This window comes from Typopeltis vanoorti, chromosome 3, assembly GCF_054136105.1.
Source record: "Typopeltis vanoorti isolate ZY-2024b chromosome 3, IOZ_Tvanoo_1.0, whole genome shotgun sequence".
NCBI classification, from domain to species: Eukaryota; Metazoa; Arthropoda; class Arachnida; order Uropygi; family Thelyphonidae; genus Typopeltis; species Typopeltis vanoorti.
The window spans coordinates 155,435,333-155,458,990 of record NC_143551.1 but is presented as its reverse complement, the minus strand read 5'-3'; the positions used below and the strand labels follow the sequence as shown (position 1 = coordinate 155,458,990).

The 23,658-nt window shown below is 36.2% G+C and overlaps 1 protein-coding gene across 3 annotated transcripts in view; it reads right to left on the bottom strand.

Moving 5' to 3' along the window:
• Nucleotides 1-23,658, bottom strand: part of LOC150108681 (histone-lysine N-methyltransferase SMYD3-like) — a 197,170-nt gene that overhangs the window by 742 nt on the left and 172,770 nt on the right. The gene's annotated exons all lie outside the window — the stretch shown is intronic.

Sequence of the window (23,658 nt, the reverse complement as noted above, 5' to 3'; positions counted from 1 at the left end):
AAACCTCCGGGGAGTCAGGAACTCATCGAGGGAGTCCATATTATTCGCACCAGCTGTTATACCTGTTCTTGAATTCATTCATGCTACTTGCACACACAACATCCAATGGCAACCCATTCCCATCACACATCACTCTGTGAGAGAAAAATCTAGTCATCACCATCCCCTTCTTGACAGTATTCATTTTCAAATTCCAAGGATGCTCTTGCATCCTTTACCCCTCCATAAAATGAAAAAAATTGCATCTACTGAAATTCTGTATAACCATTTCAGAAGTTTGTTAGTCTCAATTATATCATCCCTCTTTCTCCTGTTTGCTAGCATCTGCATCCTACAAATTCTCAATCTGTCTTCATAATCAGTATTCCACAATCCTGATCTCATTTTTAACACTCGCCTTTGCACTCTTTCCACTGTATAAGAATCACCACGAAAACCAGAAGATCAGATCTGTGCACAATAGTCCAAGTGAGGTCTTATCAAGGCCTTGTAGAGAGGTAAAACAACATTCTTACTTTACATGTCAAGGTTCGTTTCAGCATTGCAATTATTTTCTGAGTTGTATTTACAATCTTTGCTATATGACCCTTGAACTTCAACTTTCTGTATACTAAAACTCCAAGATCCCTAGCCTGATTAGTTGTTTCTTCTAGCATAATTCCACAATATAATATGACATTGGATATCTAATCACACCAAAGTGCATGACCTCACATTTATAACAATGAACTGATAGCCATTTTCAAATGCCCACAATTCCAGAATATTCAAATCATTCTGCAAGTACTGCATATAATACTCGTGATTACCCTACCTATCTTTGCACTATCAGCAAACAGCCATATATTGCCTGTCAAATTCTTCCCAATGGCATTAATGTACACATTGAATAACAATGGACCAAGGACTGATCCTTAAGCACACCACCGGTTACTTTGAACCTTGCAGATTCAACCCCCCCCCCCCCACATAAGACTTTTTGATATCTGTCAGTTAGCCATCCTCTTATCCATGCCAGTAGTTTATAATCCAATTGCATCTTCTCCAATTTTTATTAGCTATGTTCTGTCAAAAGTCTTAGCAAAATCCAAAAGTATCATGGTGTATCCCTTCCCTTTGTCTAACTCTGGTAACATTATTATAGAATGTGAGCAAGTTACTAAAACATAACTTTCCCTTAGTAAACCCATTTCTGAATGTGGCTCACATTCACAAATGGGTTTACCAAGGGAAAGTTTTTTCAAAAAAATTTGGAAAACCAACTTTTCCAAAATCTTCACCACTCCTAAGATGTTGATTGGTTGCTAGTTGGATACATCAGTCTCTGCACCACCCTTGTGCAATGGAATTACCATACAAGATTATACAAATATAAATAAATCGTCTGCTTTTTATTCCCTATAGGGAGTGGGCTAGGCTGTTTTAGCCCTATCTAACTTTTGGAGACTGAGAGGAAGTTCATTCGCCACTGGTAGCCCATCAGAAATAACTGGTTGAAGACTACAAAATGATTCAAAAAAAAAAAAAAGTTTGGAAACCTGAAAAGACCCAATCAAAGATTCAAGAAGACATTCCTTGTTGTTTTAGAGATACTTGTGCCATAAGGTGTTTCATAAAATTAACATGCTAACACCAGAAAAGGAGTGAATAATATTCAAAGGCCATATTTTGGCCTGACAATATACTATGGTCTGAAACAGGCTTACTCTATTCACACATCATTTTTTTTAATTAATAATACAATGTTTCCTCAGTTGCTGTTTTATGTATAACATAGTGTGGCTCTCAATGTTTCAATTAATCCATTGTCCGAGTTCCACTTTGTATTCAACAGCCTATTTCTACTACTGTGAATAAATATCATTCACTCATTTCCTTGTATTATCGTGTTAATTTATTGAAAACATTCTTTGATTTAGACAAGCATGCAATGAAGTTGTCTACAAGGGTTGAAAATTCAGGACACCATGGTGAACACAAGAAGTTGAATTGAAAAGAAGATGGCATGTCAAAACTTCCTAGAAAGTAAGTCAGCATGTATTCTCTGAGAGAATACAGAGAAAACTGTAAAAGACCTACGCAATGTGGTGAAAGCAGCTAAACAAAAGCCATGATAAAGAATACAAAAGATAAAGGGCAGGAAGGTGAGAAAATGATCTGAAGGCTATAGAAAACACTTAAAAATGGAGGAAAATAGTACTGTAAAAGAGATCAGTAAATAATAAAGGTGACAAGAAAACTGAAGATATAGATATCCTAAATGTTGTGAACAATTACTTTGAAAGACTGTTAAACGAAACAAGAAGTAATGGAATGGTGATAGAAAATATTCAAGAGGAATGCAACTCAGGAGTTTATATATAACCACTTGAAGTAGAAAAGCCATCAAAAACTTAATATGTGGAAAGGCAGCTGGAGCAGATGACATTCAACAAGAAATGCTTCCGGAAAAATCACCTGCCAGGTACGAGGGTCCTTTTAAAAGTTTGGTAAATTTCCAATAGATGGCGACACAATTCGTTCATCCATACCAGTGTCAGCATATATTATCTTTTTCATGACCCTTTGCAAAATTTTAGCCATGTGCAACGTGTAGTTCTTATTTGGCAAACATTTAAAATGACTGTGTTCACATTTTTCATAAAAATGGAGAAAAACGAGTTTTATGCAGTGATAAAACGTGCAGATCAAAGTTGAGTTAGATGCAGTTCATGGGGACACTACATCAGCATTAACACTTTGAGTCTTATTGATGTAAATATACATCGATCACACATGAACCCAAAATCCCATCTATGTATATTTACATCACTAAATTAAAAATTCCAAAAATAATAATATATGCTTGAAATTCATTATCAGACTGTACTGTAGTTAAATTTGAACCTTCAGCTTCATTATCCATAAGAATAGTTGATTTTTTTAGTAAAAAAGGGAATTTATATTAGTATATTGTAAAGCCTGCCCACTGGCTGTGTCACGTACATTCGCAAGTGTGCATGTTTATATTACATCGCGCCATAACTCTGGTTGCTCCAATCTAAACAATTATTATTATTGTTGTTCCGGGAAACTCCAAGGAGTCGACAGACTCATCGAGGGAGGCCCTAACATCATGTCTGGAACAACTATTCAACATTCACACAGTATCTATCATATCTTGCCTTGAACTCATTCACGGTCGTAGCACCCACAACAAACTCTGGAAGCTTATTCCACTCATTCACCACTCTCCAAGTAAAAAACCTAGCTCTAACACCCTTGTCAACCACGCTCTTGCCCAGCTTCCATGCATGGCCCCTAGTCCTCCCACCACCAGTCATATTTTCAAAAATATCTTCTGGATCAATCTTATAAAAACCCTTCAGTAATTTGAATGTCTCAATCATATCACCCCTCCTTCGCCTATCGTCCAATTTCTGCAACCCACAAATCCTCAACCTATTCTCATAAGGTTCATTCCACAGACCTGCTATCATCTTGGTCACTCGTCTCTGGACCCTCTCCACTTCCTCCCCATCACGAAGAAACCCTGGTGCCCATAACTGGGCACAGAAGTCCAGATGGGGTCTTATCAAGGCTCGATACAGAGGAACAACAACTTGCTTCTCTCTGCATGTTAAAGTATTTTTCATAAGCCAAGTGATTTGGTGAGCTGTTTTAGTTACTTTTGCAATGTGCCCCCTAAACTTCAACTCCCTATCCACCAGCACTCCCAAATCCCTGGCCTCATCAATCTCCTGGAGTACGGTTCCACCTATGGGATATACTGCTGCTATTCTTTTCACCCCAAAGTGCATAACCTTACACTTTGCCACATTAAACTGACATCCATTTTTCCTAGCCCATTCCTCCTAACTATCCAAATCATCCTGTGCACTCACAATCGCTCTACCCAACTTTGCATCATCAGCAAACAAGTGGTATCCTGTCAAAGGCCTTGGCAAGGTCCAGTAGTATCACTGTAAACCCATTACCCCTATCCAGTTCAGCCGTCACTGTGTTATAAAACGTGAGCAAGTTACTGAGGCATGATCTACCCTTCACAAAACCATGTTGTCCCCCATACAATATCCCATTTTCATCTATCCAATCCTGTATTCTTTTCTTGACTAATTTCTCTAAGACCTTGACAATGATTCCTGATATGCTAATCGGTCGGTAATTTACAACAGCAGTCTTGGAACCACCTTTATGCAGTGGAACTATTTTCCCCTCTTTCCACCCGCTCGGGACTAACCCAGACCCGAGACTCAAATTAAACAAAATGGTCAAGGGTACTGACAATTCTTTAGCTGCTTCTCGTACAACACGAGCTGGTATACCATCCAATCCCACAGATGTATTGACATTGAGGTTATGCAATAGACTACTCACCTCCACTTCATTCACCACAATTTCCGTATAATCTACTGGTTTATTCGTTTCTGCAATGTCACCACCTGGATGATATATTCTTGCAAAGTGCTCACTCAGTAACTCAGCTATCTCAACTGATTCAGTTACCTCCCTACCATCGGCATTCTTTAAAATCATTCTGCCATGTACATTTTTCCTGTTACTTGCTACATATCTAAAAAACTGTTTAGGATTCTCTTTAGCCTGCATGGCCAATGTTCTTTCGTAATCCTTTTTTGCTTTTCTTACCACACTCGTCACCCTTCTGGCCTGCGCTTTATACCGTTCATGTGCCTGCCGGTCACCTTTCTCCTTAAATTCCCTCCATAGTTGTTTCTTTTTTTGCAGCTCAAGCTTAATGGTGTTATTCATTCATTTAACCCCTACTTGATTTATTATTCGGACTCTAGGTATACAGTCAGCCATTGCTTCATACAAGCACTTCTTAACTACCTCCAATGCACTATCAACTTCTAGTCCTTGCAGTTGTACATGCCATGGCACTGAGCCAATCAAACTCCTAAGCTTGTCATACTTTCCAGCCCGATAATTCCACATGTACCCTGTCTTAATTGAAAATTCTACACCTTTAGCCACCTCCCAAGTCAAGACCCTATGATCACTCTCACTGATTGGTGGCAATGTGGTCATATTTGTTACAGCCAAATCCTCAGATGTAATTACTAGGTCAAGCACTCTCTGACCCCTAGTATTTTCCATTACATGCTGTCGCAGATAGTTATCCCTTAATAACCGCATAAAATTCAATTCCTTCCTCCCGTGTGTCCTCTCCTCACTCCAATCAGTGCGACCATAGTTGAAATCTCCCATAATAATCACCCTCCTTCCACTCATTTCTTCTATTTGCTTATGCATATTGTCACCATCATCTTTTCCATCACCTTTTCTGTAGCAGCACCCAATTGTATATTTAGTTTTGCTAGCCACAATCTCACACCAAATGTGCTCTTTTCTCTATCCTGCAATTCAACTTCTATTCTCCTTGGCTGTAGCTCATCAGCTATCATCAACAATACTCCTCCCCCATTTTATTCTCTCTGTCATTCCTGAACACACTATACCCATCACATTCAATCCCACTAGCTATATCATCTACAGTCAGCCATGTTTCACTAATACCAATAACCTGTGGTCTGGAAGTGCCAACCATGGCCAAAAACTCTTCCTTCTTGTTCCTAATACTCCTAGTATTAGTGTACATGAATTTAAGACCTCCATTAGCCCCAACCCTATCTTGATGCCTTATATTAACTATCCCACTCTGGTTTGTTGTCCTTATTTGCTCTAGCATATTATATTCATTCTTACATTCAACTGCCTCCCTAAGGACTGTATATCCCCCCCCCCTTAACAAATCTAGTTTCCCTGAATTTGCACATCCACTACATTCAGCAACATTTTCTCAAGTCTTCTTACACCATAACCATTCAAATGCAAGCCATCCATCTTATCTAGATCCTTTCACCCATCAAACTCACTCCACGCGTCCACAAATTCCACACCACTCGTCATACATAACCCACGCATAAAGTCATTTGCAATTATGGCCCTCTTTTTAAACATTTCACTGTCATACCGTGGCAAAAGACTAATCATTCTAACTCTCTCACTCTTTTCTTTTGCTACCTCAAACAATTCATTCAGGAGGGTACTGACAATTCTTATAAAAACCCTTCAGTAATTTGAATGTCTCAATCATATCACCCCTTCTTCGCCTATCGTCCAATTTCTGCAACCCACAAATCCTCAACCTATTCTCATAAGGTTCATTCCACAGACCGGCTATCATCTTGGTCACTCGTCTCTGGACCCTCTCCACTTCCTCCCTATCACGAAGAAACCCTGGTACCCATCCTTATATTGAAATTTCATTTCAATATAAGGGATTCATGGCTCTCTTCTTTCTGACACCCCTGCTTTTGGCACCACTGGGTGCCAAAAGCAGGGGTGTAAAATGGTTCTTGACTGAATGCGAATTAGAACAAATACTCAAGGAAATACCCAATAATGAAGGATCTGAATTAGATGATTGAATTAGAACAAGAGGAAGCAGATCTCCCCACAAATGTGAGCTCCAAGTCAAGCGACAGTGACACAGAACTTCAAAACGAAAGGTGACCAAATTTGAGGCAGTCCAACGAGTCGTGTTCGTGATCGCATGCGAGGTCGTGGCATTTCAAAAACTGAATGGCTTAATTCAATAATTTACACTCACCTTTTGTGGATAATTATAGTGATGTACACCCCTACGTAAAATGATATTTTCATCATAATAACACACATAAATTGTATTTATAATTTTCATTATTTATGTAACATCTTGTCATAATGTAATATGTAACATCATATTGTAAAATACATTAAACAGGTTAAGTGGAGATGGACTAGAAAAACAACAGAGTGCAGAGGAGCAAGACCGAGAAGAAGGTGGAGGGATGAACTGGAGCAAGTTGCAGGAGTGAGATGTATGGAAGAGGTAGAAAACTGAGTGGTCTTGAAAACCACGGGGAGACCTTTGTCCAGCAGTGGACTGAACCAAACGGTTGAAGAAGAGTAGAAAAAGCAATATTTTGACTAAATCTGTTGAATTTTGAACACTAAAGAAGTAAATACAAGTAGAAACTAATAAAAAATTAACTTTTTATTTTTTTTAAAAACCTTGATTTCTTGCAACCTGTTTCTGGAGTCCATACCACATGTATAACTAAAATTTTTGTTCCAATTAATTATCAAAGATGCTAACTAACAGACAAAAAATAATTATAGTAAAACCCCTTTTTTACATTTTTCAGGGGACTGATGGAAAAAGTGTAAATAGCAGGAAATGTAAATAAAAAATAATAAAAAAAAAAGGCTAAAAGATGTGAGTCTACATACTAGATTACAAAATTTAATAACTGAAAATAAATAAAAATCAAAAAATCATCTAACGCCTTTTTTTTTTTATTCCCGTAGGCGAGGCCATTTAGCCCTATCTAACTTTTGGAGACTGAGTGGGCAGTTCAATCTCCACTGGTACCAATCAGAGATAGATGGCCCAGGGCTATCACTAATTAAGCGGTGCACAGTGAAGAGAGACGGCTCAAATGTGCCGCCATCTCGTGGTCCCTAACACAATATATTTAATGTCTGAAATAATGTGGGTTCTACGGTCGATTTTCTTGAGTTTACGGGACGGAAAACCCGAGTTTCCGGGGGGAAAAACCTGCTTGCCCGTGCCAGAGATCGACTAACTCAGGAACTGGTCGAAAAAAGGCTTAGAAAAATTTCCTCTAGTCGCCGACTAGACTCGAAACCGAGTCTTCCTTCGTGCGGCCAAGCGCCGTGGTGTGTAAACGCCACATCCACTGAGCTACACAATTACATTTATCTATTTAAAAAATATTTAATTGTTGATTGTTTTTGCTTTTCGTTCTTTCTGACACAGCGCCAGATTGTTTTGCATTGATTTTATGCGTCAATTCGTGACTGTAGATGAAACTTGGATCCAACCAGTACACACCTGAGTCCAAGCAGCAGTCAAAACAGTGGACAATGCCCAGTGAAAGAGAACGAAAAAGTGAAGAACGTTTTGTCAGCTTGGAAGGTGATGACCACTGTTTTTTGGGATTCCCAAGGAATTATCATGACAGACTATTTGGAAAAGGGTAAGAAAATAACACGAGTCTATTATGCATCATTGTTGGACCATTTAAAAGAAGAGCCGAAGAAAAAATGGCCAAGATTGGCATACAAAAAAGTGCTCTTTCATCAAGACCAGCCCACACATCAACCATTGCAATGGTAAAATTGCACGAATTGAGGTTCGAATTGGTTCTACATCTACCATATTCTCCGCACATGGCCCCATGTGACTTCTTGTTCCCAAACTTAAAAATTTTCTTTAAACAAGGATGTCATCAAAGCTGTCAATGACTATTTTACACAATTTGACAAATCCTACCTTTTAGATGGGAAGAAAAAAATGGAAACTCGCTGGACCAAATGTGTAGACCTCGATGGAGACTATGTTGAGTCATAAAGGTGATTTTTTCCATAAAAATGTAACTTATTTTTTTACCAGACTTTTCAAACAACCCTCATAGCATTGCAGCACATGGCTCAACTCTTTAAATGGGACTTTCTCTGTTCTAGCTTCACCTTGTGCCAGTTAGTTTCTGGTTGAAATATTTGCAGTAATAAATTTTTTTTTTCTTGTGAATGTGTATGTCTAATAAACGTTATTATATCACCCAGCCATTAAACATTGTGTAAGTCTTACTTGGAACACTCAATAGGGAAATTCCTTTGTGATTCTCACATTCAGTTTTATCCTCTTTTTATAGATGGGTATTATTACTCAAATCATCTACTTTCTAACTTCTATTTGACCTTCTGAACCACTATAATCCTGGTGAATATTATCTTCTCTAGCTGCCTTTTCCATTTCAGATTTTTGATGATTTTTGCTATATGAAGTACTCATTCATATAACTGCTCTAAACATCTAAAATATCTTTAAAAGTTTTAAAAAGAATCAAAGTTGAGCAGCTTTCAGAGATGAACTGTTGATTAAAATATAAAAATATGCATCAAGAAAAAATGAGTTTTTAAGCAAGAAACCTTGGAGACTACTGGCAAACTCTGAAAAAAAAAAGTTCAGCCAGAGAAGTATGGTGAAGCTGTCTTCAAGGGTAGAAAAATCAGAATTCCATGTTGAATCATCAATTTAAAGAGATATTCACGGAAAAGAAGAAAGCTTATCAAAAGTTCCTAGAAAGTAAACCAATGTGCTTTGAGAGAATACAGAGAAAAATGTAGAAAAGTGAAGTAATGCATAAAAGTGGCTAAACAAAAGTTTTCACGACAGTTTGCCACCACCTTGATGTTTATCTTCTGTATTCTTACTAGCCTTTCCATTTTGACTTTTGTTTACTTCACTTTCTTATACTTTTGTCATTTTTTTACTGCACATGCTGACTTACTTGTTATGAACTTTTAATAAGCGCTTTTCCATGAGTGCCTCTTTAACTTCCTGAGTCTTCCATGGAAATCTGATTTTAGTTTTCAAACAATCTTGCCACATGCCTCTCTTGCTGAATCTATCAATGTTTTCATCAGCTAGCCAATGGGTCTCATTTGGTTCTTGTGTTCAAAATTTTCCTTGAATTATATTTGTTTCGTGTGTCTCATTTTCATTATTGCTATTAACAATAAGATTACCAATGAGACTTATTTCTTGTGTCTTCGGTCCATGCAAATTTGTACACATCTTTACGTTGGAACATGGTATTAGTAATGACTAGTCCATATCCTTAACAGAAATATAACAGGTGCTTACATTATTATTAGTTTTGTTTTCTCCAAATTCTCCCAAAATATTTCTAAATATATGTCTCACATTCATTTCCTATTGTGCTCCAACTGGGACCAGCTTTCCTTTCTCTTTTATGTCAGCTACCTCCTCTAACGAACCAAAAAATTCCTAGCAAGTAAGCTAATGTAAGCTGAAAGGCACAGAGGAAACACTTGGAAAGTGAAGTAATGCATAAAAGTAGCTAAACAAAAGTTTCATGTCACCTTTATATCGCTGATTCTTTTTACAGTACTCTTTCCTCCATTTCTAAACTTTTTCAATAGCCTTCAGGAACAGTTACATATTAGCTAATTAAATTAAATTAGTTAATGTAATGTCAACATTTTATTTGAAGCCTTGAGAGTTGCTTTAAAAGCAATCAGCTCCTCATATATAATGCTTGGGCCTTTTCTTCTATTACTATTCCTCCAATTTTTCCTTAATAGAATGGTCAGTGGACCAAAGGGACAATTATAATGGTCTCTTCTCCAATTTGATGTAGATGCACATCAAAATAGAGGCATCAGTATACCTGCATTCAAGATTATCCTCGTATTTAATATTGAATCCTATAGGAATATTTTTTTTAGAGGAATCTCATCTGTTTTTGTCTTCTTTGTTTTGATAAAACTATGTTGACATAGTGCTTTTCTAATTTTATTGCCAGTTCCACTTGTTTTCTGTTGATACTTCTTATGGTGATGTGCCAATTGTGAATTCTGTTGATATAAAAGTTTAAGCTTGAAACACTTAAAACAGCAGACTTTGTTAAGTTTATTGTTTTAAGTATTTCAAGCAGGGGCATTGTTTAATGCGATGGCCCCAGTTGGCATGAAATGTCATCACACTGTACCATCATTTTGTTTAGGTATACGCTAATAGCAAAACAAAGTTTGATTGGCTGAATCCAGGAAGGAGGTGGGAGGGCTGTGATAAGGCAACATTATTAAAAGTCACTAAATTTGTATAAAGAAATTACTTTATTAAGGAAAAAAAACATTAGATTTATACATCAGCTTCATCCTTTCTGAGGTGTGAACTTTCTATCATGTTAGCATAAAAGGGTTATTTTTTTTTTTACTTAATTCTGTAAGCGAATTTTTTTCAGCTGAAACTGAACTGAGATCATACAATCTTTTTTTCACTCTTTTTGTCTTTAAAACTATGTAACTGAATCTCTTATTCTTGGTTTGAATAAAAGTGTGTGCAAAATATCTTCAACACCATTTCCAATTGCTGAGAAAGATGAACATTGGTTTTAAAAAAGTACACAGTTATCTAACAAGAAATAGCTAACTGCAATTCACTTCTCAGCTGTTGGTAATCTATTGAGTACAACTAAGCTAACTATTGAGAGCACATGCAAATTTCAATCAGTGCATGTGCACTGCTTGGTCTCCACTTGTCTTTACATTTTAAAAATACACATTAAACCTTGTCAGAGAACTCCATATATCTGAACCACATTTCTTTGGCTTCATATATGACTAGTCAATGTTTGCCTTATCTGATTTACAGTCACACTGTGAAGTCTTGATATTTGTAACAGTTCATGACTATTTATTGAAAATTAATAACTGCTCAAAAATTATTTTTTCATAAATTTCATGAGTGTACAGTGTGGTGCAGAATCAGACATGGAATTCTATGACAAGGTTCTGTCTATATGTTCACTGGGCATCCATAGATGCCATATGGTTACTCCGATGGTTGGTGACATGCCACACCAGGCCTCGCCATGTAGTGAGAGATATCTTTAAAAGTTTTAAAAAGGTTCAGTGTGCATTATTGAGGACAGTCCTATTTCATCCAAACCAGCCATCATACTCTCCCAAACTCATTCAAGTTAGTTGTACTAAACTACTTCAACAGAAAAATTGTTCCACTCACTGCTCTGTGAGAGAAAATCTAGCCCTTACCCATTTCTTAATTGCACATAAATTTGACTTCAACGAGTGTCTCTCTTGTACTCTCCTGAAATTCCATCAACTGGCATGATATAACATCTACCTTTCAGAAATTTATAGACTTCTATCATATTCACTTCTCTTTCTTTGGTTTAACAGTACCTGCATTTCACATACTCTCAATCTGTCCTCATAATAGTACACTTCATAATCCTGATATCATCTTTGCAACTCTTCTTTGCTTCATCTCCAATTAATCAATATATATAACTGATCATTATATATATCTTATGTTATATTTACACATGCACAGTCAGTAATATTTATATAAACATACATCTACAGGTGTAAGCCAGCTAAGGTATGTAACTGTGATAAGGTTTTGAGTGTGTGTGCATACTTCAGGATGGGAGAGTTGCCCATCTGGGCCAAGCAAACTGCAGATGCAAGACTATGAAAAGCCAGGATGTAACTTGTTATGTCTATAGATAAATGTCAGTAGCAGCAGGAACAAAGGGATTGTATTCGTTGAGGCCTAAGGTTGATGGGATTAGTGAAACCTGGCTCAGAGAGTCAAATGTATTAAACAGAATCGAGCATAAACGATTTAATATTTTCAGGAAGAACAGAAGAGACAAAACAGGAGGAAAGATACTATTAATGTTATCAGATGATTTCAGTCCATTTAGGATAAAAACTCAAGAAAGCAATAACAGTAATGCCTCATGTAACAGTGAATTTGAGGCTATCTAGCATGAAGTAGAGGATAATAGGATGAACCATATGGTAAACTGCCTCACCAAATTATCCTAATGGATAAACAAGTAATCATTATGGGCAACTTAAATTATCCAAACATTAACACTGGACAGCAGAGAAAACTCATAAGAATGAAGGAGAATTTATTGAGCTGATGCAAAACAATTTTCTCAGCTAGTATTGTGAAAGAAGGAACTTGAGGTCAAAGAGTGTTGGATTTGATCATAGTAGTTTCAGTTATGGATGTGACTGATTTGCTACCAGTTGATGACAGTGACCATGCCATACTGATCCGAGAAGTAGCCAGGTATATATGGATGTTTTGATTAGGACAGGTTACATTCTTGTAATACAATGCTGGAAATTATTACAAACTTGGAATACCTTTGGTCCTATGGCATCAGTTAACTGAATGAGAAGAATGTCAGTACTGCAGGGAAAGCTTTGAAATGCAAAGCTTAATAGGAATGAAATGGAATGAGATCTTAACAAGCAAGAAATCAATAATAATAATAAGATGATGTGGAAGGAATATCAGGAAATATGTAAAGCACAGGAGAGAAAGTTGTAAGTACTGTACAGAAAACTGATTTGGAGTATGAAAAGTTGGCTGTGCAGACTAAAGACACCCAAAAGAATTTTATCATTATGCTGCAAGTAAAAGAAAGAATGAATGTGGAAGAATAACTTTACTGAATGCATATGGTAAGTACCCTTGTGTCAGAAACAGATATGATAATTCAAACAGATTCACCAAGATCTCTCAATCTGGTGTATGCACAAGAAGGAGGTTCTAGAGCCTTGGCATTACCTGGATAACAATTAAGCAATAGGGACAGAAGAGATAAAAGCATGTATGTTAAAAGAATGTTCAGCTAAAGTGGCTAGGTCCTTCATGTGTTTTTGTATAATTTGAGTCTCAGCAAAGGAAATATTCCACAGGAATAGAAAAATGTAAAGATAATCCCATCGCACAAGGATGGTACAAAGATTGATATGTCTAATTACTGACTTATCAATATCTCTGGAGTGGTTGTGGGGATTTTGAAAAAGTTGTTTAGAAATCACATATAGAAATGGGTTGACAGACAAATTACACTTTGCAAGGAACAAGATGGTTTACTGAAGAGAAATCGTGTCTGAACAATTTTCTCATATTTTATAATAATGTTACAACTGAGTTGAATAAAGGGAATGGATATACTATACTGTTGTACAATATGCTGAAACATTTGATAGGACATCACATGAACGGTTGCTGCATAAACTGGTGAATATGGGACTGGAATACAGTTGACCCTTGAACAACATAGGTTTGAACTGCACAGGTTCGCTAATATGCTGATTTCTTTTTAATAAATATATTTGAAAATTTTTTTGAAATTTGTGACAATTTGAAAAAATTCACAGATGAACTGCATAGCCTAAAAATATCGAAAAAATTAAGAAAAAGTTCGGTATGTCATGAATGCATAAAATATATGTAAATACTAGTGTATTTTGTCATTTACTACCATAAAATACACACAACTCTATTATAAAAAGTTAAAATTTACCAAAACGTATGCACACAAACATTTACAGACCGTACATGGTGCCATTCGCAGTCGAAAGAAATGTAAACAAATGTAAAGATGCAGTATTAAATTATAACCGCATAAAATAACTGTAGTACATACTGTACTACAATTAACTGTATGCAATAAAAATTGCAGTATGCACTACACAATAAAAAGTATGCACTACTGTATGGAATAAAAATTTTATAACAATTCATTCATGTATGGGCTAGGAGGCTACCTTAAGCAATCATATTGCTGCTGCTTCATTATCAATGCATGAATTGCTATGCTTGTATATAAATATGAATTTCTTTTTCAAATTATCTTTTCATTTTTGATGTCTAGTGTTAGTAGTATGTATAACATCTACAGTTAACACAAGAATATTTTAATATTTGCCAAATATTTCAGTCTGAAACTAACAGACTATCCTCAGTGGCTTCATAGGAACAGTTTTTACAAGGTGGAATACAAACGATCATTCAAAAGTAGAACGAGCCACGTGATGTTACATTGTTAAGCATTAAAGAGAGGTAAATTTTATCCGAGTGATGAATAAATTATAGGTATTAATTCACAATTTCATATAACAATCTTAATTTATAAATTTAATTAAAGATAACATTAGATTAATGTAAGAATTAAAGGTCTCAAGTTAAAAAAAATCAGCTAACGCCCTTTTATTGCCATATAGGAAGTAGACGAGGCCATTTAGCCCTATCTAACTTTTGGAGACTGAGTGGGCAGTTCAATCTCCACTGGCAGCCAATCAGAGATAGCTGGCCCAAGGTTATCACTAATTAAGCAGCACACAGTGAAGAGAGACGGATCAACAAGTGCCGCCATAACCCTAACACAATATGTTTAATGTCTGAAATCTGTGGGTTCTACGGTCGATTTTCTTGAGTTTATGGGCGAAAAACCCGAGTCTCCGGGAGAAAAAACCTGCTTGCCCATGCCAGAGATCGACTAACTCGGGAACCGGCCGAAAAAAGGCTTAGAAAAATTTCCTCTAGTCGACGACTAGATTCGAAACAAAGTTTTCCTTCATGCAGTCAAGCACCGTGGTATGCAAATGCCACATAGTGTGTTAACCGGATTAAACTTTCTCATATTTTTGACAAGGATATAGTCATTTCGATTCAAGTTAGGGCGTTGAAGTAAGTCCTCAGCACTCTCTTTGAATAGGCATTCAAATTTATAGCGACATCTGTGTAGAAGGCGAGTATTGGACCAGAGAATGTTTTGGCTTATCTCTATTCCGTGCTGTGCCAATCCAGACTTATCGGATTTGTTGTGAAGAATGCATGATTGATGTTCTTGTATTCTTTTTTCTATAGAGCGTCATGTTTGTCCAAATTATGACAGATTGCAGTTACAAGGAACTTGATGTACACCAGGCACAGACATAGTTGATCTTTAGAAGAGGGGAAATAGGTGGATATTTCGTTAATAGGGATATAAGTGGCGCTGTTAAATCTAATTTCTTCAGAATTCTTGGAATTAGTTCTGAAATCCCAGAAATATATGGAATTGGAACTTGATGTATTGACTGTTTGCTGTTCTGGATTGGAATCGAACAGATGTTGTGTAGTTTTTTTGGAGAAGCTATTTAATTTTATGTGCTCTTTGATAGTTGAAAGTTCTTTCTGTAATTCATGGGGAATTGAGCATTTAGTTCTAGCGATTCGAAGTGAACATTTTATGATTCCTGTTTTTTGATAAGAATGATGGGCAGATTGTTTGAGAATGTAACGTCCAGTAAAAGTGGGTTTTATGTAAACTGTTGTCAGCATACCTGAAGGTGAGCGGATGAGGAGCATGTCTAAAAAGGATAACTTGTTGTCTTTTTCAATCTCCATGGTAAACTTAATGAGGATGTAAGGAATTGATTTTGGATAAAAAGGAAGGTAAGGAATCTCTGTTGTGAGACCACACTGAAAAGATGTCTATATATCTAACATAAAAGGATGGTTGAGGGAATATAGATGAAAACAGGATGTCCTCTAGATATTCCAAATAAAAGTTGGCTAAAGCAGGTGAAAGTGGACTTCCCAAGGCCGTGCCTTCCACTTGGTTGTAGAATTTGTTTTGACACAAGAAATATCCAGAGTGCATCACGAAATCGAATAATTTTACGATATCTTGTGGGAAGATGTCAGCAAGTAATTGTAAACTCTCTTTGAGAGGTACATTAGTATATAGAGATTCTACATCGAAACTCACCATAAGATCAGTAGGTTGTAATGAGATATTTTTTAATTTATTTAAGAAATCCAAAGAGTTTTTCAAAAAAAGAGCACGATTTCAATAATTTCGCTAAATATTTGGCTATGCAACCAATACAGTCAACTATAGGACAGAGAGAAATATCTTTCTCGTGAATTTTTGGTAGACCATAAAATCTAGGTCTTCCAAAATGTGTTTTTAACCTTTCTAACATCTAAACTTATCACCTCATCTAGAAGGGAATTTAATTTCTTCAGTTGCCTGTTGGTGGGTTCGTGATCAAGTTCTTGGTATGTTGAGCGATCTTGAAGTAAAAGAGAAATTTTTCTTCTGTAGTTTGAAGAATCCATTATTACTGTCGCTTTTCCTTTGTCTGCTTTAGTGATAACAAAGCGACAGTTGCTTCTTAAGGAATGTAGCGCTTTCTTTTCAGAAGGAGATATGTTGGAAGGAGGAAGCCTGGCTTTAAGTGGCGTAGAAGCAACTTCTAGGTGGAGAGAATTAGCCTTTTTACTGGAGAGATTACTAAGGTTCCATTCGATGTTAACCAGGAAATCTAAATAAGGAATTTTTTTTTAGGGACTATAGCAAAATCATGTCCTTTTGAGAGGATGAGTGTTTCACTACTCGTTAAAGGGCAACCGGACAAGTTGACGACCCAATTATCTGGAACGTGGAAAGGCTTGATTTGTCTATTTAATATTTTTGTTATATATTTGATAAACAAATTTATGGTTTAGATGTTGGTTCTGTTTTTTATATGAATGTTGTATAGAGTGTTTAGCCACATTAAGAACTATGTCAGAAAGTTGTGGGTCTAAGCTTGCGGAGATAAAGGTACGGAGATCAGCAACTTGATGAATGTTGATAGCAAGATCATGTTTAGCTACTCTGAGTTGATTGCAGATTAAAGCTAAGCTGGTGTTCCTGTAGATTTTTTGAGCTCCAGGAGATTTGATGGTTTCTTTTATCTTAGAAAGTTAAGAATAAGAATAATCTCCTCGTTTTTCATATGATACTGCTATTGATGCCATCTGTTCAGTCATCCTAATCTTTCTCAGGACGTTCATATCTGTGGTCTCCAGTCTTTGATCAAGAGTTTTATTTCTAACCCAACTCTCAGATCCATAAGTTAACATTGGCTTGAACACTGTCTTATATATAGTGGTTTGACTAATTTCTTGCTTATTCAATATAAATTTATTCAGTTGACTTCCTATCATACCAGCTTTGCTAATTTTGCTGTCTATTTCCAAATTTAATTTGCTATCTTCACTAAAAATTGTGCTTAAATAGCTGAAATGTTTCACTTGTTCTATAGGTTCTCCATTCAGAATGCAGTTGATGTTTTCAATGTTTCTGCTTATTTTCACTGTCTTTGTCTTTTTAATGCTGATTTTCATTCCAAATTTATTACAGTAGTTATTCAATTTGGTCACAGAATTCTGTAGATTTGTCCTGGATTTATTTAGGAGTATAACATCATCTGCATACAGTAAAGGTGCTATGGTTAACATCTCAAATTTCGATATTAGGTTTAATACTGCCTTTCTTCATAATATAATCCATATAGATGAATAACAGTGGAGATAATGTACGCTCTTGTCCCACACCTGACTTAACATCAAACCATCTTCCTGTATCTCCTTCAATTCTATCTGCTAATTTACAACTCAAATAGAGACTATGTACTGCTTGATATAATGTCCCAGTTACACCATATAACTGGAATGTTTTGAACAGCTTTTCTCCTGGAACCTTGTCATATGCCTTTTCCAGATCTACAAAACCTAAAAACAAATCCTTGTTTGTTTTCACAAATCCATGATTTCTCAACCATTTGTTTTAAAGTGAAAATCTGATCTTGATAACCTCTGTTTAGCCTGAACCCAGCTTTGTTATTCTCCAAGTTCCTCTGCAATTTTTCTTAGCATTTCTGAAGAATACTTCAGAAATGCTACATAAATCTTACTAGGAACACTCAGTTGAGAAAGTCAGCTTTATTCCTTTTTTTTTTTACAGATGGGTTATGACTGCTCTACTCCGATCATATGGAATTCGACCCTCTTACCAGGCTTTCTGAATTATGCAGTGTAACCAATATATGGAGGTATAAAAATTTTTATATCCCCATATTTTAGCATTTCTGGTTGTATTATAAAACTGTTCTACTCAGTTTACTTTGTGAAAACAACCAGAAATGCTAAAATATGGGGATATAAAAACTTTTATACCTCTATATATTGGTTACTCTGCATAATGCACTTTATTCTTAGTGTTAATCAGTTTAAGAGACGGTATAATAGCTGGTGTGCATGATGTATGGCCTACCTTGATGAGTCTTTAATTCCCTGGAGGTCTCTAATGATAATGATATTATTATGATCAGTAATAATCCCTCTAATAGTCAGCTGGACTGTTCTTGAATAATTTTGATAGTGTTGATGCTCCTATATATATCAGAAAGGGATCAAATGGATAGATAGTGTGATTGTGCTTTTTTTCCTTTTATATTAATTCCACATGAGAAACTGCAGAATTACCTAGTATACCAGTACAATGCAGGTCATTGGAGAAAAACAAAGATGATACTTTTACCATTCTTTTTGAATGGGTGCAGGTAACAGTCCTCTGGAGAAAATAGAAAGAGGAAGAAGAGGAGTTGAAAAGAATGGATACTGGAGAATAAAAGAGATGTCAGCTTAGTGGTCAACTGATGGTGAGTTCTCACTATGTTTTTGTAGAACTGGAATAAGTTGGGAAAGATTATGAATGCTAACCAATTAACAGTACTGGATACATAGAGGTGCCAGTAAAAAGAGTTTAAGGGACCACATTGCTAAAGTAGTTATATCATCATGTCAGACAGCTGCATTTACTGTAGAACCAGTCTGTTAAAATCTGCCAACAGGGATTCTGTATTTGCAAGCCAAACAGCAGCAGGTTTATGCTTTTATGAATTCAGTACTTCTATACATCACTTTCAGATACTTGTCAACCAGCCACTCTCTCTTCTATGTCAAAATACTATTTTACATACTTATTCCTCTAGTTCAGGGGTCTTCAAACTAAGGCCCACAGGTCAGATGCGGCCCGCAATATGATTTTATCTGGCCTGCCAATTGGACTAATTTTTCAATACGAATCTGCAAAAAAAAAAAAAAAAAAAAAAAACACGGGGTGTTGATAGATTTCAAATGCATTAATTAAAACTGTGGTCAAAATATATTCCCGAATAGCAAAAAGTAACCATAATCCAAGTTACGGTATTTCTGACTGTAAAAGGTTGGTTAAAATGGACTAACGAAGAAAAAAAATTTAAAAGAATTCAAAACAAAATAAAAAAGTTACATCCGATTAAACTTTTTTTATCAACGAAAAAAAATTTATGTTGCACGAAATAAGAACACTTAAAAAAGTCGGTAAAAACACGGTTAAAATGAACTAACGAGCAAAAAACAAAATAAAAACAAAATTTCCTGATCTGTTCATTGACAAAAAACTCGAAATTATACGAAATTAAAAAAAAGTTACATGTAAATTGTCTGTGTATATTCTGTTAAAAAACTAACGACTAGCAAAAATTTGCTGATAGTCTTCATGGTCATTAATATATGATTATTTAATCTCACATACTCTGTAATCAGTTTTTATCTGCTTTCGATAAAACTCATATATCTAGTTCTAGAGTTTGTTATTACTACAGCCCTCTGAACAGTGCTGAAGTACCCAATGTGGCCCTCACGGCAAAAAGTTTGGAGACCACTGCTCTAGTCTGTATCTACAATTCTACTGTCACTTAACTGACAAATGTGAGCACCTTGCTAAAGCAAGAACTACCTCTAAAAAAAAAGCCATCCTATCCACTAAACAGGTCAGGATGATTTTGGCTCTAATCAAAGGCCGTTTATCTACCTCTGGATGTTCTAACCTACCTCTCCAGTACCTTAATGACTATTTCAGAGATACTGATTTAATGCAACAGTCAGTTCCAACTTTGTATAATGGAATTATCTTGCCTCCATTCCCAAAAAAGCCTCATTTGGAAACGACTGCTTGTGTTAAGTTAAATATCTAGTGAAAGTGAGAGCAAACAAAGTTTGCGCCTGAAAATATCTTCAGGTCTAAATATAGTGTTGTACTATCTTATCCAGTAAGTAGTGCAACACCAAGGCAACTCGTGGCAAAGGTGGAGCAAGCTACCAGGCACTTCTAACCCAGTATCTCCCATAATGCAAAACACATTTCCTATGTGGATATGTATACTGTTATGCATTAAAGGGATTGGCCATCTACCCAGATTAGGCTCCCACTGAAGAGACCTCAATAAAGGTCGAAACTAGTCTGGGTAGATGGCCAATCCCTTTAATGCATAACAGTATACATATCCACATAGGAAATGTGTTTTGCATTATGGGAGATACTGGGTTAGAAGTGCCTGGTAGCTTGCTCCACCTTTGCCACGAGTTGCCTTGGTGTTGCACTACTTACTGGATAAGATAGTACAACACTATATTTAGACCTGAAGATATTTTCAGGCGCAAACTTTGTTTGCTCTCACTGGGATAAAGGATTAAACTAAATCTATTATAGTCTAACCTAGTGATAAATAAATTTTCAACATCTAGTGAAAGTTATTTAAAAAGTTACAAGTTAAAGTGACAGTTAAAGACAATGCCAACATCCATCTAATTCCACTGCTACGTTTACATTAAGCTCTTGCAAACATAGCAATATCTTTAGTACTTCTAACCCAGCTAACTCTATTCCTTCCTCTTCAGCATCCAAAGAACTACTGGTTCTGCCTTGGAATGTAAAACTTTTAATCACTAAAGTGATTACTTAATAACTCAGCAGTTCTAGTAAATCGGATACTTTCCTACCATCTACATTCACTAATTATTTTTCCATGTTGATTTTTCCTTTAATTTGCCAAACAGCAAAGGAGTTCTTTCAAATTTCTTTTGGTCTGTTCAGTTAACTTCTTAGCATAGTCTTCTTCTTCCTCAACATGGCTGTCACTTTCCTGACCTATTCATTATATTGTTTCTGAATCTAGTCAATCACTCTTCCAATAATGGATCCAGAACATTTTATGCAGCTGTTATTTTAAAGTTTTATTCATACACTTAACTCTAATGTGGTTTATTCTCTTAAGGCTGGGATGCAGTGAGCTGTAGATTCCTTCAGACACCTTTTGACTATTTCCAGTGCACTGTTGTTTCCTTCACAATGCAGTTTCTTATGATTCAAGTTGCCGCCTCAATTTATTGTATGACTTGTCTTATATTATTATAAATTAAATGATGAATAGTACATATAAAAATGATAGAATTTATTAACTCGTACAGATTTCCCCATGGGGCTTACAGCTTGCAGGCATGGGCATGGCTAACCGGAGGTCCCAGAGCTAAGTATGATCTATTTCAAGCTTTTGGTCATACTTTTTTCTTATTCTTCTGCTTATTGCTTCTACCCTCATACTAACATTCCTCCTAACGAGGGTTCTTTACTTTAAGCTTTCTATCTATCTCTTGTCTCTTACTAACCCCAGGAGGAGGTCCTCCATTCTCCCTGGAGCTATTAGAGTATTCGAGGACCAGGGGTGTTTCCTCCTCTTGCAACTAACCACTAACATACCTAGTAGTGAGCAGCAGTGCTACTAGTAGTAACCTCTTGTAGTATATATGCTATAAGAAGCAGAGATCCAGAGGACTGACTTGGCTCCAACATGATAATCTTGGGCTATGACGAACTGTTCATCTCTCTGGCCAGGATACTGGTAGAGAAGGCAATGGAAAACCACTCTACTATTATCCCATGATAAGCTTCATGATGATGCAGACTTATAACAGAGGAGAAACTGCCAGCCTGGCACACTAAGGTGGTACATGGAGGGGAAATGAATGTGCAACAAAGACCAAATTTGACTAGACTGAGGAACTATGACGTCAACAAGACTGATGACAATCCCAGCCCACAAAATCACCAACCAGATCATCATAAAATAACTCTCAGAAAGACCTTCAAGATAGGAACATGGAACATTAGAGGACTCCTGCAACCTGGGAAATTAGACATAATACAGAATGAAATGGAAGACAATAAGATACTAATCTTAGGGTTGGCTGAAACTCACTGGAAAGAACGTGGTCATTTTACAACACATAAGGGAAACAAGGTGTTTTTCTCTGGTCCAGACCATAACAGTGAAAAGGGAGTTGCCATTATTGTTAATAAAAACATAAGTAAAGCAGTAAAAGGATACAACCCAGTCGGTGACAGAATCATAACAGTAAGATTAAATACCAACCCAATTCCAACAATGCTGATACAATTTTATGCAACCACATCAAATGCAGAAGATGAAGTAAGTGAGGAATTCTACAAAGACCTAAATGAAACTATGGATACAATACCAAGAAAGGACATTCGAAAAGTTCTAGGAGACTTCAATGCTAAGGTGGGATTCAATGCACATGATGATCACTTATATGGAATCATTGGAAAATACGGACTGGGAATTAGAAACGAACGAGGTGAAAGACTACTGGAGTTCTGCATTGAAAGGGAATTAGCGATCACTAACACTATGTACAAACAGCACAAGAGGAGACTATACACATGGGTAGACACCTGGGAATCGATGTAAGAATCAAATTGACTACATTTTAATTGACAGAAGATGGAGGACACTAATCAATAACACCAAAAAATTGCCAGGTGCAGATTGTGGATCAAACCATCAATTATTAATCTCTAATTTAAAGATCCATCTGAAAGCAAACAAGAATAACAGCAACAAAAGATATGACTTTTCGCAAATGGACAAAAATTTACATTGGACATTGAATCAGAGCTCAAGAAACAAAAAAACATGCCTCAGGAACAAAACATTGAATCATATTGGACACACCTAAAACAAACCATTGCAAAATCTGCAGCCAAAAACATCCCAATAAAAAAGAAGAATGGTAGTCCATGGATTACAAAAGAAACCCTAGAACTAATTGAAAAAAGGAAACAAATTAAAATAATAGATTGGCAAAACCCAAATTACCTGAACCTGAATAAAGCTATTAAGAAATCTTTTCAAAAAGATAAAAATAGCTATATCCAAAACATCTGTAAAGAAATAGAAGACACTCCAACTCTAATGAAACAACAGATTTATTCAATAAGGTTAAGGATATAACCAAAAAATCAAACCAAAACTTAATATAATTGCAGAGGAAAATGGCAAGATCTTAAATGACACTAATGACATAGCCAGAAGATGGAAAGAGTATTGCGCTGACTTTACAAGGACCCAGCTATTCAACAAGAAGATGAAGGAGCTATGGAAAACATGGAAACAGAACCAGAGATCCTCAAAAGTGAAGCTGAACAAGCAATCAAAAAAACAAAGCTCCAGGTCCTGATTCAATACCAGCTGAAATGTTGAACA